The 14419-nt window shown below is 39.6% G+C and overlaps 1 long non-coding RNA gene across 1 annotated transcript; it reads left to right on the top strand.

Annotated features, from left to right (window-relative positions):
• The first annotated feature begins 9797 nt into the window (after positions 1-9797).
• LOC125288485 lies at positions 9798-11218 on the top strand. The gene is made up of 4 exons (XR_007192496.1): positions 9798-9957; positions 10755-10823; positions 10965-11091; positions 11206-11218. It is a non-coding gene; the product is annotated as an uncharacterized LOC125288485 (long non-coding RNA).
• The last annotated feature ends 3201 nt before the right edge of the window (positions 11219-14419 follow it).

The following is a 14419-nucleotide window of genomic DNA, read 5'->3' as shown; positions in this document are numbered from 1 at the left end:
CATAGTAATGATAAAATAACCCAAAAGTACAAGACACTTCATATGACATTCAAGCAGGCCTAAAGCATAATTAATCATTGTGAAATATAAATATATATATATGTATGACTCATTTTTAAAGTGATAAAAATTATGAATGACATTTTCCAGAAAAGTTGCACTGACTGATTACTGCAGAAAACTCTTGCACATATTTAGTCACACTGGATTCCCAATAATTATTTCCATTGTGCAGTATATTTAGAGCAAATGCAATAAACTATTGAAATAGTTACAGTAAGTGTATATAACAGTATAGGTTATTTTATTGATATAGTCTAGTCCAATATAATCCATTTCATGCCCACATTAACATGGTAGATCAAAGTTCAGTTTCAGATGTTATTCCCATTCAACTATCTATCAGCATATTTTTTGAGGGCATTTTGAGATCATTTTAAGAAACAGCTCAGCTTGCTCAGACAGAATGCTATAGGCTCTAATACTCAAATTCCATTCACGTATGTCAAGCTGGGGAAGTTCTATATCACAGTTGCATTAACAGTTTCAGAACATTTCATGCCACACTGTCACATTCTGTTTGAAGCAATCGTTCAATCATTGTACTATTACCAAGACTTTCAGCACCATGGAGAGCAATCATGAAAGCACTACTGCTCAAGTCTGTTGTTAGTTTCAGCACAGTCTGTTGTTAGTTTAGACAGCTATCATCACATTTTTCATAAAAATGCTAAAAAAGATGAAAACACTTCTTTTTTTGATTCCATGTTTCTACCACATTGTCTTACAACCTTTAGCCATGTGACAGTGTAATTTTCAGTCAGAACAAACATATTGGTCAAGAGAAAATCAACATTAAATCAATATTTGCCAGGGCCCCAGGGCAGGGGTATGAATAACTTTGTTCATAATATTTTGTTCATAATATTTTTATAAGTCATAACTTCCTATAAGAGATAGGAACCTCCATTTAGCAATGCATTTATTCACTTTACACAGGTGCATGATTACACAATGAGCATCTGATTTTAAACACACATTTTAATGGTTTAGCGTCTTTTCATTATCCATTTCAACCTGAGTAAGAATGGTGAACTCTTGAACAATGTATGTAATCTTTCATGGTAGGCAGGTTTGGGCTTTATGTGGAATAAAGTCCAGCTGTGTTATGGAAATGATGGTCTAAAATTCTTCTAAAATTTTACATTAAACTTTCAACTGATCATTTTCTGGGAAAATCAATTTCAGGCAGATGTAACAGAGTTATGTAAAATGTAATGTATTGTTATATATGACTTTCGCCAAAGTAAAACAGCCTTTAATTGTTGTGAATGGGAGCCACCCTTGGCCATATGGTGTACTGCAGATCTGCTGCGTGTAGTCTTGTGTTGCTTCCCTACCCCATCAGAGTAGCCGTATGCTTTTGATCTGGTAGGTTCACTGTACAAAGCACTCCACCCAGTAGGCTATTTCAGTTTTCTATTGATGTTTAAGTTGATAACTTCGATGTTTCCCAGATGTTATACTATTTTACATGCACTGTAAGGATTGTACTGCATTTAGCATGTTTTGACAAAAAGTTTGTTAATGTTTTCCTTTTGACTATAAGTTTCTCCATACTGGTAACTAGCCATAAACTCCGCTAGCCATGTCCATGCTTTTAAAAGGTGCCATGTGTAAGAATTGAGGTAAAAAATATCCAAAAAATGAGCTACACGCATCAAAAGAATGAGAGGAAATAAGGGCGATGATGTCATTAAAAAAATGACAAGGTATAGTGCTGAAGAGATATCAACCTGAATTAAGTGCGCTAAAATTACTAGCCACAGCCCGACAAGTGTCATAATACCAGTTTCGGCCATGGGAGGCATGGTGCGGGTAACATAACCGCCAGCCAAACTGCAATACACGTGTCTCGGTTGTTACTCTAGGGTAGACAAACTCACTTTCTGGGGGTATACTGCCCCATCTTTTATGGAATGTGGAGTATGAATTGATTTTTTGGCAGACATTACACATGGCACCTTTAATGTCTTATCTAGCATGCATGGGTTGAACTGTGTAGTTAAACATGTATTGGAAATAATATTACTCTGCGTCTCTCATGTGTGTAGTATAGCTTCAATATATGTATGAGACAACAGTGAATGTTAAGCGAGTTATCCCGAACGTAATTAGCTGTAATTCCATGTGTGTGAACTTCTGTCTGGCGTGCCTTGCTTGCTAGCAAGTGAAAGTGTACAATGGAATGTTTATGTAGTAGTTACGCAATACATGATGTATATGTTGCTTGTGCAGATGCTGATGTGGTACACCGAAGCCTAAAGGCAATGTTTTGATTTATTTTCTTAAAGGTATGTGGCTCTGTAATGTAAATAGGTTCTAGTGAAGTGCTGTAACTTTATGCAGTTTAGTTATGCCCATTCTATATGGGAAGTTAAATGTCATGATTCAGATAAAATTATGCATTTTCTATTACTGAAAGAGTAATTATGACCGCCAAGCAGCTTTTGCCGGGCGGTCATATAGGTTTAGTCAGATTTTTTTTTTGTTTTTTTTTTTTTTTCATGCCCAAATTTTCGTCAATGATTCCCGGGACACTGAAAGACCGGGGTATCTAAACTTGCGGGCATGTAACCCCACATGGATAGCATGGAACCATCGTTTTTTCGTTTTGATATGTAGCCCCCGCTGGACTGGACCCCCCCAAGGAAGGTAGGGCAGACACAGTTTTCTGTGAATATCTCAGAAAACCGTAGGGTTTAGGAGGACCATTTTTTTTGTATGTTGATCTCAAGGGGCCATGTCAACCCATTCCATAACCACTCATTTCATGTATAGCCACCTAGTTAAACACAAAAAAGTAAAAATGAGGGTGTTGTAATTGAAGGTATCTGTGACCTAACATAGTCAAAACTGCACAAAATTGGAAGTGTAGGATCATTATGACACCCTCTGTATGCAAGTTTTGCCAAGTTTTGTGGAATTTAATTTATCATGGGGGTGGCAGACAATAAATATATCTCGAAACCGTGAGGGCCTAGGAGGTCCACCTTTTTTTTGTGTTGGTCTTAAGGGGCATGTCAACCCATCCCATTACCACTTATTTCATGTATAGCGCCACCTAGTTAAAAAAAATTAAAAAGCAAAAAAATTAGGTGTTTTCATCACAATATCTCTGGCTGACAAGGTCAAAACTGCACAAAATTAAAAGTGTAGGATCATTATGACACCCTCCGAATGCATGCCAAGTTTTAGTGTACTTTCGTTCATGGGGCCTTACAATAAAATAATTTATGTGTACATTTAGTGACGTACACCAACAAGGATTCCCTGGACACTGAAAGACCGGGTACAAAAACTTGGTGGGCATGTACCCCACATGGATAGCATGGAACCGTCATTCTTTCGTTTTGATCTGTAGCCCCCCCCCCCCCCCCCCCTGCTGGACTGGACCCCCCGAAAGGAGGGTAGGGCAGACACAGTTCTCTGTGAATATCTTGAGAACTGTAGGGCCTAGGATGACCAATTTTTTCCGACATGTTTGCCTCCAGGGGTCATGTTAACCCATTCCATGTGCACACATGTGCATAAACAGATACACACGCCAATACACATACATTTACAGTAATCATCGATGACACATACTCACACAGTAGACATATGTACGCGATGCATGCACATGCACAAACACACATAATGCCAGGCAAAAACACAAGCACGCATATACACACACACACACACACACACACCCACACACATAAACATAAATTTGTACAACGACACATGCACACACTAAGAATTTTTCCCGTCATCTACTCCCTGAATTTTTGGTCATTGATACCGGGACACCGAACCACCGGGTACATGAAATTTGGTGGGTATGTAGCCCCACTAGACTTTTAATGGAAAATTTCATTTCGTCCCCGGGACGCCTGTTTATTTTGTTTTAAGTGCGCAGGTGGTGAGGGGGAATCATGTGCTTTGATTACAGCTTGGTAGTTGTAGTCTGTGAAATTAAAAAGCACGCGTGTGTGAAGTATCCAAACAATGACACCTTCATTTCATTATGGCTGCTTTAGCAAAAACACCTTAAGCTACTGTGTAGTGGGTCCCATTTAGAAGTGGCTACTTTATTCGCTTTCCTTGACTCATGGAGCTGCATGAATGTTATTACAACTTTGCCAACGATATGACAGTTTAAGTCCGCTTGATACTGTAAGGGTATGCAGTCATTGGTTTCCAAAGGAGATTTTATTTGTGTCGCCAGCATAGCCTATTGACAATTTATGTTGTAAATAGGCCTACCTTATAATCCTACCTGTAGCTTAGGAAGCTAACAGCTTTCTATTAGGATCTAGTTTGTTAGTTACCGCTTTTGTCATAACTCCCTGATGCATTTTTTTGCATTTAGAATAGCCAGAGCGTGTATATCTCAATCGGAAAATTAAACAATATCGGGTGCCTATAGACTAGGCTGGGTGAACCCAGCCTGATCTGCCCGCTATTTATTTTTTTTGATTTCTTAAAAAAGATTGAGCTTGGTCTGATGAAAGCCAGACTAGCCATGGACCTCAGTTAAACAATGCAAAGGGAACATGAATCAGCCTATATTTGGTAACGAACAATAACGGACAAAAAGCTTCTTCAACTTTGGCCCGCTAAAATGTGTATGAACAGTCTAGCTGACGCGATTTCATCAAGGCCCATTTGGACATGTCAGTTATTTGCACCACTGGTTAGATGTAAAACAGCATTTCGCTTCAGACTAGGCTACTGTTACTTAATTTGTGCATTAACAATAACGTTTCAGACTACTGTTACTTAATTTGTGCATTGACAATAAAAGTATTACATGAACTAAAGATGACTAAAATCTTATGTAGAAGAAGAAACATTCACAAAAAAAAATCCATCCAGCCAAAAATGACCTTTGTTTTTGATAGCTGCTGAAAACGGCATGAACTGACAGATGTTTTTGTTTATAAATACATAATAAATAAATAAATAAATAAATAAATAAATAAATAAATAACTAACATTATGCTGATACCTTTTGCTTTTCCCAAATACAATGTAGCCTACAGGTGTAAGTGTGAGCTTTCATCAATCCAGTTGCAATGGATGAACTGTGATGAACTGCCCTACTTGTGATTGTTTGAGATTTTAAAGGTTTTATAACAATGCTACATCTTCTTTGGCTATTCTACAATCTATTCACCTTTTTCAGCACCAGTAGGCTACTTTCTGTGCAGCCGCAGACACACACACCTCAGGCATGCCAAACAAGCATACACAAAAGTTTCAAGAGTGGGGATGGAGTAAAATATGGAGACAAATTGAAGTGTGATTTATTTTCAAGGAACGGATGTACAGGACTGAGCGGCGGTCATATTTTTGTACCGCTATGCGGTATCTAGTTAGCAGAGTAGCCGTATGCTTTTGATCTGATGCTGATGTGGTACAATCAAGCCTGAAGGCAATGTTTTGATTTATTTTCTTAAAGGTATGTGGCTCTGTAATGTAAATAGGTTCTAGTGAAGTGCTGTAACTTTATGCAGTTTAGTTATGCCCATTCTATATGGGAAGTTAAATGTCATGATTCAGATAAAATTATGCATTTTCTATTACTGAAAGAGTAATTATGACCGCCGCAGCTTAAGCGGCGGTCATATAGGTTTAATCAGATTTTTTGTTTTTTTCTTTTTTATGCCCAAATTTTAAGTCAATGATTCCCGGGACACTGAAAGACCGGGTACCGAAAAACTTGGTGGGCATGTAACCCCACATGGATAGCATGGAACCATCGTTTTTCGTTTTGATATGTAGCCCCCGCTGGACTGGACCCCGAAAGGAAGGTAGGGCAGACACAGTTTTCTGTGAATATCTCTAAAACCGTGGGGGGTTTAGGAGGACCATTTTTTTGTATGTTGATCTCAAGGGGCCATGTCAACCCATTCCATAACCACTCATTTCATGTATAGCGCCACCTAGTTAAACACAAAAAAGTAAAAATGAGGTGTTGTAATTGAAGGTATCTGTGACCTAACATAGTCAAAACTGCACAAAATTGGAATTGTAGGATCATTATGACACCCTCTGTATGCACGCCAAGTTTTGTGGAATTCGCTCATGGGGCCACACAATAAATATCTATCTCGAGAACCGTAGGGCCTAGGAGGTCCACCTTTTTTATGTGTGTTGGTCTTAAGGGGCATGTCAACCCATCCCATTACCACTTATTTCATGTATAGCGCCACCTAGTTAAAAATTAAAAGCAAAAAAAATTAGGTGTTTTTTCATCACAATATCTCTGGCTGACAAGGTCAAAACTGCACAAAATTAAAAGTGTAGGATCATTATGACACCCTCCGAATGCATGCCAAGTTTTGTGTACTTTCGTTCATGGGGCCTTACAATAAAATAATTTATGTGTACATTTAGTGACGCATACACCAACAAGGATTCCCCGACACTGAAAGACCGGGTACACAAAACTTGGTGGGCATGTACCCCCACATGGATAGCATGGAACCGCCATTCTTCGCTTTTGATCTGTAGCCCCCCCTGCTGACTGGACCCCGAAAGGAGGGTAGGGCAGACACAGTTCTCTGTGAATATCTTGAGAACTGTAGGGCCTAGGATGACCAATTTTTCCGTGTTTGTTTGCCTCCAGGGGTCATGTTAACCCATTCCATGTGCACACATGTGCATAAACAGATACACACGCACACACATACATTTACAGTAATCATACGTATGACACATACTCACACAGTAGACATATGTACGCATGCATGCACATGCACAAACACACATACGCCAGGCAAAACACAAGCACGCACATACACACACACACACACACACACACCCACACACATAAACATAATTTGTACACGCACACATGCACACAATTCAAGAATTTTTCCCGTCATCTACTCCCTGAATTTTTGGTCATTGATACCCGGGACACCGAACCACCGGGGTACATGAAATTTGGTGGGTATGTAGCCCCACTAGACTTTTACGGAAAAATTTCATTTCGTCCCCGGGGGAGACTGCGTGAGACTGAGACGCCTGTTTATTTTGTTTTAAGTGCGTGCAGGGTGTGAGAGGGGAATCGATGTGCTTTGATTACAGCTTGGTAGTTGTAGTCTGTGAAATTAAAAAAGCACGCAGGTGTGAAGTATCCAAACAATGACACCTTCATTTCATTATGGCTGCTTTAGCAAAACACCTTAAGCTACTGTGTAGTGGGTCCCATTTAGAAGTGGCTACTTTATTCTCAAGCTTTCCTTGACTCATGGAGCTGCGTGAATGTTATTACAACTTTGCCACGATATGACAGTTTAAGTCCGCTTTGATACTGTAAGGCGAAGCCATTGGTTTCAAAGGAGATTTTATTTGTGTCGCCAGCATAGCCTATTGACAATTTATGTTGTAAATAGGCCTACCTTATAATCCTACCTGTAGCTTAGGAAGCTAACAGCTTTCTATTAGGATCTAGTTTGTTAGTTACCGTTTTGTCATAACTCCCTGATGCATTTTTGCATTTAGAATAGCCAGAGAGTATATATCTCAATCGAAAATTAAACAATATCGGTTGCCTATGGACTAGGCTGGGTGAACCCAGCCTGATCTGCCCGCTATTTATTTTTGATTTCTTAAAAGATTGAGCTTGGTCTGATGAAAGCCAGACTAGCCATGGACCTCAGTTAAACAATGCAAGGGAACATGAATCAGCCTATATTTGCACGAACAATAACGGACAAAAGCTCTTCAACTTTGGCCCGTTAAAATGTGTATGAACAGTCTAGCTGACGATTTCATCAAGGCCCATTTGGACATGTCAGTTATTTGCACCACTGGTTAGATGTAAAACAGCATTTCGTTTCAGACTAGGCTACTGTTACTTAATTTGTGCATTAACAATAACGTTTCAGACTACTGTTACTTAATTTGTGCATTGACAATAAAGTATTACATGAACTAAAGATGACTAAAATCTTATGTAGAAGAAGAAACATTCACAAAAAATCCATCCAGCCAAAAATGACCTTTGTTTTTGATAGCTGCTGAAAACGGCATGGAACTGACAGATGTTTTTGTTTATAAATACATAATAAATAAATAAATAAATAAATAAATAAATAAATAAATAACTAACATTATGCTGATACCTTTTGCTTTTCCCAAATACAATGTAGCCTACAGGTGTAAGTGAGCTTTCATCAATCCAGTTGCAATGGATGAACTGTGATGAACTGCCCTACTTGTGATTGTTTGGAGATTTTAAAGGTTTTATAACAATGCTACATCTTCTTTGGCTATTCTACAATCTATTCACCTTTTCAGCACCAGTAGGCTACTTTCTGTGCAGCCGCGACACAATAATACACTCAGGCATGCCAAACAAGCATACACAAAAGTTTCAAGAGTGGGGATGGAGTAAAATATGGAGACAAATTGAAGTGTGATTTATTTTCCTTGGAACGGATGTACAGGACTGAGCGGCGGTCATATTTTGTACCGCTATGCGGTACATCTAGTTACCAGAGTAGCCGTATGCTTTTGATCTGATGCTGATGTGGTACACCGAAGCCTGAAGGCAATGTTTTGATTTATTTTCTTAAAGGAAAATAAAAAGGAAGAAAAAAATTCAACATTTCGCCTCTGTCCCCCTGAGGCTTGACCATCGTTACACTGGTGCCGTGACCTTGGGATCCCAGATCAGCTTGATGCAGATCGCCACGCCGAGGGAGCTGCGTGAAAATCTATGAAAGCTGTCTGTACTGCAGTTTTGGTTATGGTCAGGTACTCAGGGCTGTCAATGCTCTAATGAATGAAGATTCTGAGTGAACTATTGTAATTACAATTTCGAGTCTATATTAGGGTTTTACTGTTTATTTGTCTGATTACTGTTTTTGTGGTGGAATGGCTAGTAAGTTTAACAGGGTTCCCGCTGGGTCTTAAAAAGTCTTAAAAAGCCTAAAATTCAGAACTTTAAATTTAAGGCCTTAAAACGTCTTAAAAACGGCCAGATTTTCATTCCGAGGTCTTAAAATTCATTTAGTCAGGTCTAAAAAATATTTTACCATCGCTCATTTCCAGAAACGCCATCGCGAAAGTTATTACAAAGTAGCAAAAGTATTGAGTCGTAGCTTGCAAAGCAGAGCTCTAGCGTCTTTGCTACCATTGTAACAAAACCAGCAGAATGTTCAGAACATTGGTTCAGTGTGTGGTTCTTTCTGGGGGATATTGGTGTTGGTACGTAGCCTACGCAGTGATAAATATACAAATCCCGTGATAAATGCAATACCTGCCCGCAAAATATGTCTGCGTCTCCTCAGAATTTGTTAAAGTTTGGCTACATGTGGAAAATGGGAAAGTGTAGGCCTACTTTCAACGAGACATGGCTAGATCCAGTGATGCCAGTAACGCGTTACTCTATTTTGATCATTTTTTTTTTTTTTCGGTAACGAGTCTAACACGCTACTATTTCTAGCAATCAGATTCAAGTTACTTTTCCAAGTCACTGTCGCTAGGGCCTACTATTTTTGTCATTTCCCTTAGTAAAAGATATATTCTTTGCTTTTTTCTTGTCTCGGGGATTAACACTCACGTTTTCAGCATGATGACTCACGTGTAATACCACGCAGCAACACAAACATAAACAACCCACACAGCAGTAGACTCCTAGGCGGATCCGCCTTCAAGACGCCAAACCCGCGTGACTGTCGCATTCGTTTTGGTGCCGCGACAGAGGATCAGCTCCGCCTCAGGCGGCCCCGGTAAATTCTACTGTCAAACAGCGGATCCTGAGTGGACCCATGTCGGATCCGCGGGCGCGGACGCGCATTTACTGTAACGGTTGAACATGACTGTACACCAAGAGCCAAGAAGTCATACTAGTGGATATTTTCTTTGCTGGGACACGGTTGCGCTGAACCCTCTCGAGTAAGTGATATTTATTAATATATTGCGACATTCACAATAGCTAAACATTGGCCTTTGTGGTTTTATAATCATCATGTTTATTAATTGTAATGATGTTGTTTGATATTAGGACTAACGTTAACGTTAGTGCAACCAGAGACATTTGTCATTTTGTGCAACAGTTTGTGCAAAGTTAACGTTATTGTTAGCTGTGATGCTCATATGAGTCTGTAGCCTATCTGATTTAAAATGGGATAGCAATTTCGCAGAATATGTTATGGTAGTGTGATTTAAAACACACATTGTTATTTAACATTAGTCTGGTCTTGTCTGTTTTAATGTGTCGCTGTTGTCCATATAGTGCTACTATGCTAGCGGCATATAGCTGCTAGCTAGCATGCTGCTAGGCGCAATTGCATAAGTTATTGCTAATGTCTATTAGTGCTATACATATATTGAAATCACGCTTTTGCGATGCAAACCTTGATTAAGGTGATATTGGCACTGGTATTTCAGTCAATGAAGTCAGTGAAGCACTCTGCTATGATAGCTACCTACAACTTTAGCATGTTGACTCACTGATAATGGTTTAGCCCTAGCCTCTAGCTAGCTGTGCATTAACGTTTGCATTTTGCCAAGTTTGGTCTCATCACGTAACTTTAGTGTCTATCTGCCGTCTTTGTAATGAAAGCCTCGGCATTTTAATCACTGTTTAAGTCGGTTCAGACAACTATTGGCATCGGTTTGTGATTTATTATGCTAACGTAACTTAACTGTATGGAACTTGGTCCCCATCTTCTATTTTGTTTGTTCTGCAGCGTCAACTTTTATCGGCTGGATTCTAGCATCTAACGTTACGATTGCCTCTGTTGGGTTTGCTTGATCAAGTAAGATACTTTCTGGGTTGTTAAAATGTAATGTGAACACATTTCCGTAGCATTCCAAAAATAGACCAGAGATGCTTGTACTATATGTATATTTGGAAATTTTGGGATTGCAATAACCATAATGATATCGTTATGTAACAGCCATCGTTTCGGGGACTCTGATGACAGTGAAGAGCCAGAAAATGGTGACTTTGCATCTCTGAGGTACCTTTCAACTCGCCTGGTATATCAGTTGAAGCCTCAAGCCCAAGCCAATTGCACTGGCAAAGTAAGTAATAATCTCTTAACATTGAAATAACTAAATCATAATATTAATATTAGAGATATGGTTAACATTCTTAGTGCTAAAGACATTCCCCTCTCTTTGTATCTATTCCTCCAGCTCCACCATCTCACGAGAGTGCCAGGCAGCCGAGTCACTACCCCCCTCAACCTGGAGAAAACTGTTAAGGTAAAGACTGATCACTGAAATAATATTGAATACAGTGGCCCCATCTATATTAACACAGCAGTAGTCACTCCATGTCAGATCAACAGACGGAGAGTTACTCAAGGGACTGATCTCTGAAATATTAGTGAATAGAAAGGCCCCATGTGTATTATCAGTCATGGTTAACAGATTTAATACAATTTTTTACAATTTAATACAATTTTGCAATTTTATACTACCATTTAATAAAAAAATTCCCCTCTCGCACACCGCCCACCTCACTATGGGCCAGGAACGCAGTCCCTCCTCAACTCCCTCCACCCCACACCAGCCCTCAGCGTGCAGCTTAACAGAGAAGCTTTGTAAGTCATGTTTCTTTTTAAATTTAATCTCCTTAATACCTATCTCATATATTGTATTGTGTAAGCATACTTGGCTTTGGATGCTACATACCATAAACATAAACATATCTGTCTGTTTGATTACAGGTGCTGTGGGAGGAAAAACATGGTGACACGGTCTGCCACGGACACTGAGGTCACCAAACACGCGCAATCAGGTGTTTTCAACCAGCGGTGGATCGGGCAACGAGGGAGATGTGTTCCGCCTCCATCCACACAAATGGAGTAATAGGAGAAATAAGCATTAAACAATCTTTTTATTGAACTTCTTGTCATTCACCAGTTATTCATTTTCTGATATTTTAGCTGTGCATAGCGCGGTATTTCATTGAAGTTGTAGCCTATTAGATCAAATATTTCATGTCTGCACTGACCTAGGCCTATAAAGCACTAAATTAGGTTTTGACCACAAAATGAATGTAAAGTAGCCTAGGCAATGTAGGCTACTTAACAAAAACAGAATAGCTTATAACCTGTAACTTTCCATAAATGTCCATTTTATATTTCCATTGAGTAGTGATCACGTTTGTACAGTAAATTGATGTCTTGACTTAAACCTTTTCTGTTAGGTTTATTGACAGTATTGTTAAGTTAAAAATACGAGGCAATGCAGATTAATCGTAGGCCTATATTGCTGTAGTAGCCTAGGCTAGGCCTAGTGATAGTTTTACTTTTATCCTATAGTTGCCTAGTTTTATCCTACAGCAAGAACAGAAGGAATTTTGAAAATGAGATAAACGGATCCAAAACGGACCCGGGCCAGGTGAGCCTTTGAGTCCGTTGCGGGTCCGCGGCGGATGTATGTATCGATTTGCGGATCCCAAACGGACCCGCAGGAGGTAAGGTTTTAATCGTGGATGCAGTGCGGAGCCACGGCGGGTCCGCGATCCGCCTTCGTAGCGGATTCGTTCCTGAGAGCATCTGGACTCCGATACGGGTCCGTTTCGCGGGTCTGTTCCGGAAGCAGTCATACCTCCATTACGTCCTTTTGCTGTGCAACAATAGAGGGAGGAGAGAGATGCGCATTTTAGCTATACAGTCATTATTTTGAGTTTGTGTCCGCTAAACATGATAACATTAAGGTACGTTGTACACTCTGTGCTGGTGACAAAGTGCTGTCTAGCTAGACATCCCAAGTCTCCCGAAGTTCTGGGAGTCTCCCGATAGCGGCTTCCTGACGCCCGCAAATTAGATAAAATCTCCCGGAATCTAGAATGAACAAGAGCACACAAGCCAGACCGGGAATTCAAATCGGCGTGTGCATCTGAGTTTAGCATGGCCCGGAGGAGAGGGAGAGAGAAAGGGGTGGTGCGTGTGTGCCTGAAGCGTATCCAAGACAGAGCAGAGTCAGTGGCCCCCAAAAAGGAACATTTAAGACCCATTTCACATCAGACTACACGAAAGTGTACCCTTGTCTCATAAGAGTAAAACATAATTGTAGCATTGCCCATGCCAATTGTAGCATTGCCCATGGCTGCAAAAGACTTGTTGAAGTGAGTTTAACAAGTGTCATTTAATTTGCTATTATTCAGGCCTATACTAGATGGCTAGTTGCCAAAACTACATGAAAAGCCTTTTCTTTGCAAACACCGCGCTCTCCCGTTTGTTCTCTTTTTGAAAATGAAAAGCCCAAACTACCAAAATCTACATATTTTATCATCACAATTTCTATCAATAGGCCTTACTTATTTGGTGTACTGACTAGTATTGGCAAAACCAGTTATCATTTTTATGTTGAGGCGGTGGGGGTGTTGTCAGCAGCTGCTGAAAGTAACTAATAAAGTAACTTGTAATCTAACTTAGTTACTTTTTTAAAATCAAGTAATCAGTAAAAGTAACTAAGTTACTTTTAAAGGAGTAATCAGATTACTTTTCCAATGTAACTGTGGCAACACTGGCTAGATCACAGTGATGTCTGCTGTTGGTTACAAGTGGTACCCAGCTCCAGGTGCGAGGCTCGCTGCAAACTTTGCAAAAAAACTATTCAATTAGGGACTCTGGGTGTGGAGTCACAAGCCAGAGCATGCAGAGAAACATAAGCTAGCCGCAAAATGCAAACTGTTTATCAGCACAAGCCGCGAACATCATTTTAAAGCTCCGGTTTCGCTCTTTCAAGTGACATCTGTGTGACTTGTGCGAGATAAGTACTCCGTGAGCAATTCAACAGAGAATAATGGAAGTGAATTTGGACGCATATTAATACTATATATTTTTAGGAGGGCTTTTGATCATCTTTGGGTGGTTGCAGCTCCCCCAAAATACTGTAAGCCTAACAACGTCTTTGACAAGGCTCATACACATACCCCCACCCACACACATTCTAATGCAAACACACACACACGCTATCAATAAGTGCAGTGTCCAACCAAAACATACTTTCACACCCAGTTTCAACTCCAGTCTCATTTTTGACTTTGTTGATGAAATCTATTCTATTTGAGGGCTAGTTTGTTTTAGATTGTTTTCATTTTGGGCTTAAGGTTTAGGGCATTTGGTACATGAGGATATTTTTCATTCAGCATACTACAAGTGAGCAATGTAAAAATCAGTTGGGTTGTAGACGTTGGGTGTGGAAGGTTACTAGTTTGATTGCTTTATCTGTAAATTAAATTAATGCTTTTTCAACTTTTCAATTATTTTTTCAGAATTTCTTTGATTTGAATATTATTTGGTAATGCGTCGTGTAGGTCTTAAATTTCAATCTTTATGGTCTTAAAATGTCTTAAAAAGGTCTTAAATTTGACTTACTGAAACCTGCAAGAACC

The sequence above is a fragment of the Alosa alosa genome, chromosome 23 (genome assembly GCF_017589495.1).
Source record: "Alosa alosa isolate M-15738 ecotype Scorff River chromosome 23, AALO_Geno_1.1, whole genome shotgun sequence".
Taxonomy (NCBI): domain Eukaryota; kingdom Metazoa; phylum Chordata; class Actinopteri; order Clupeiformes; family Clupeidae; genus Alosa; species Alosa alosa.
Note: the sequence above shows the minus strand (reverse complement) of the source record. Positions and strands in the feature narration are given on the sequence as shown.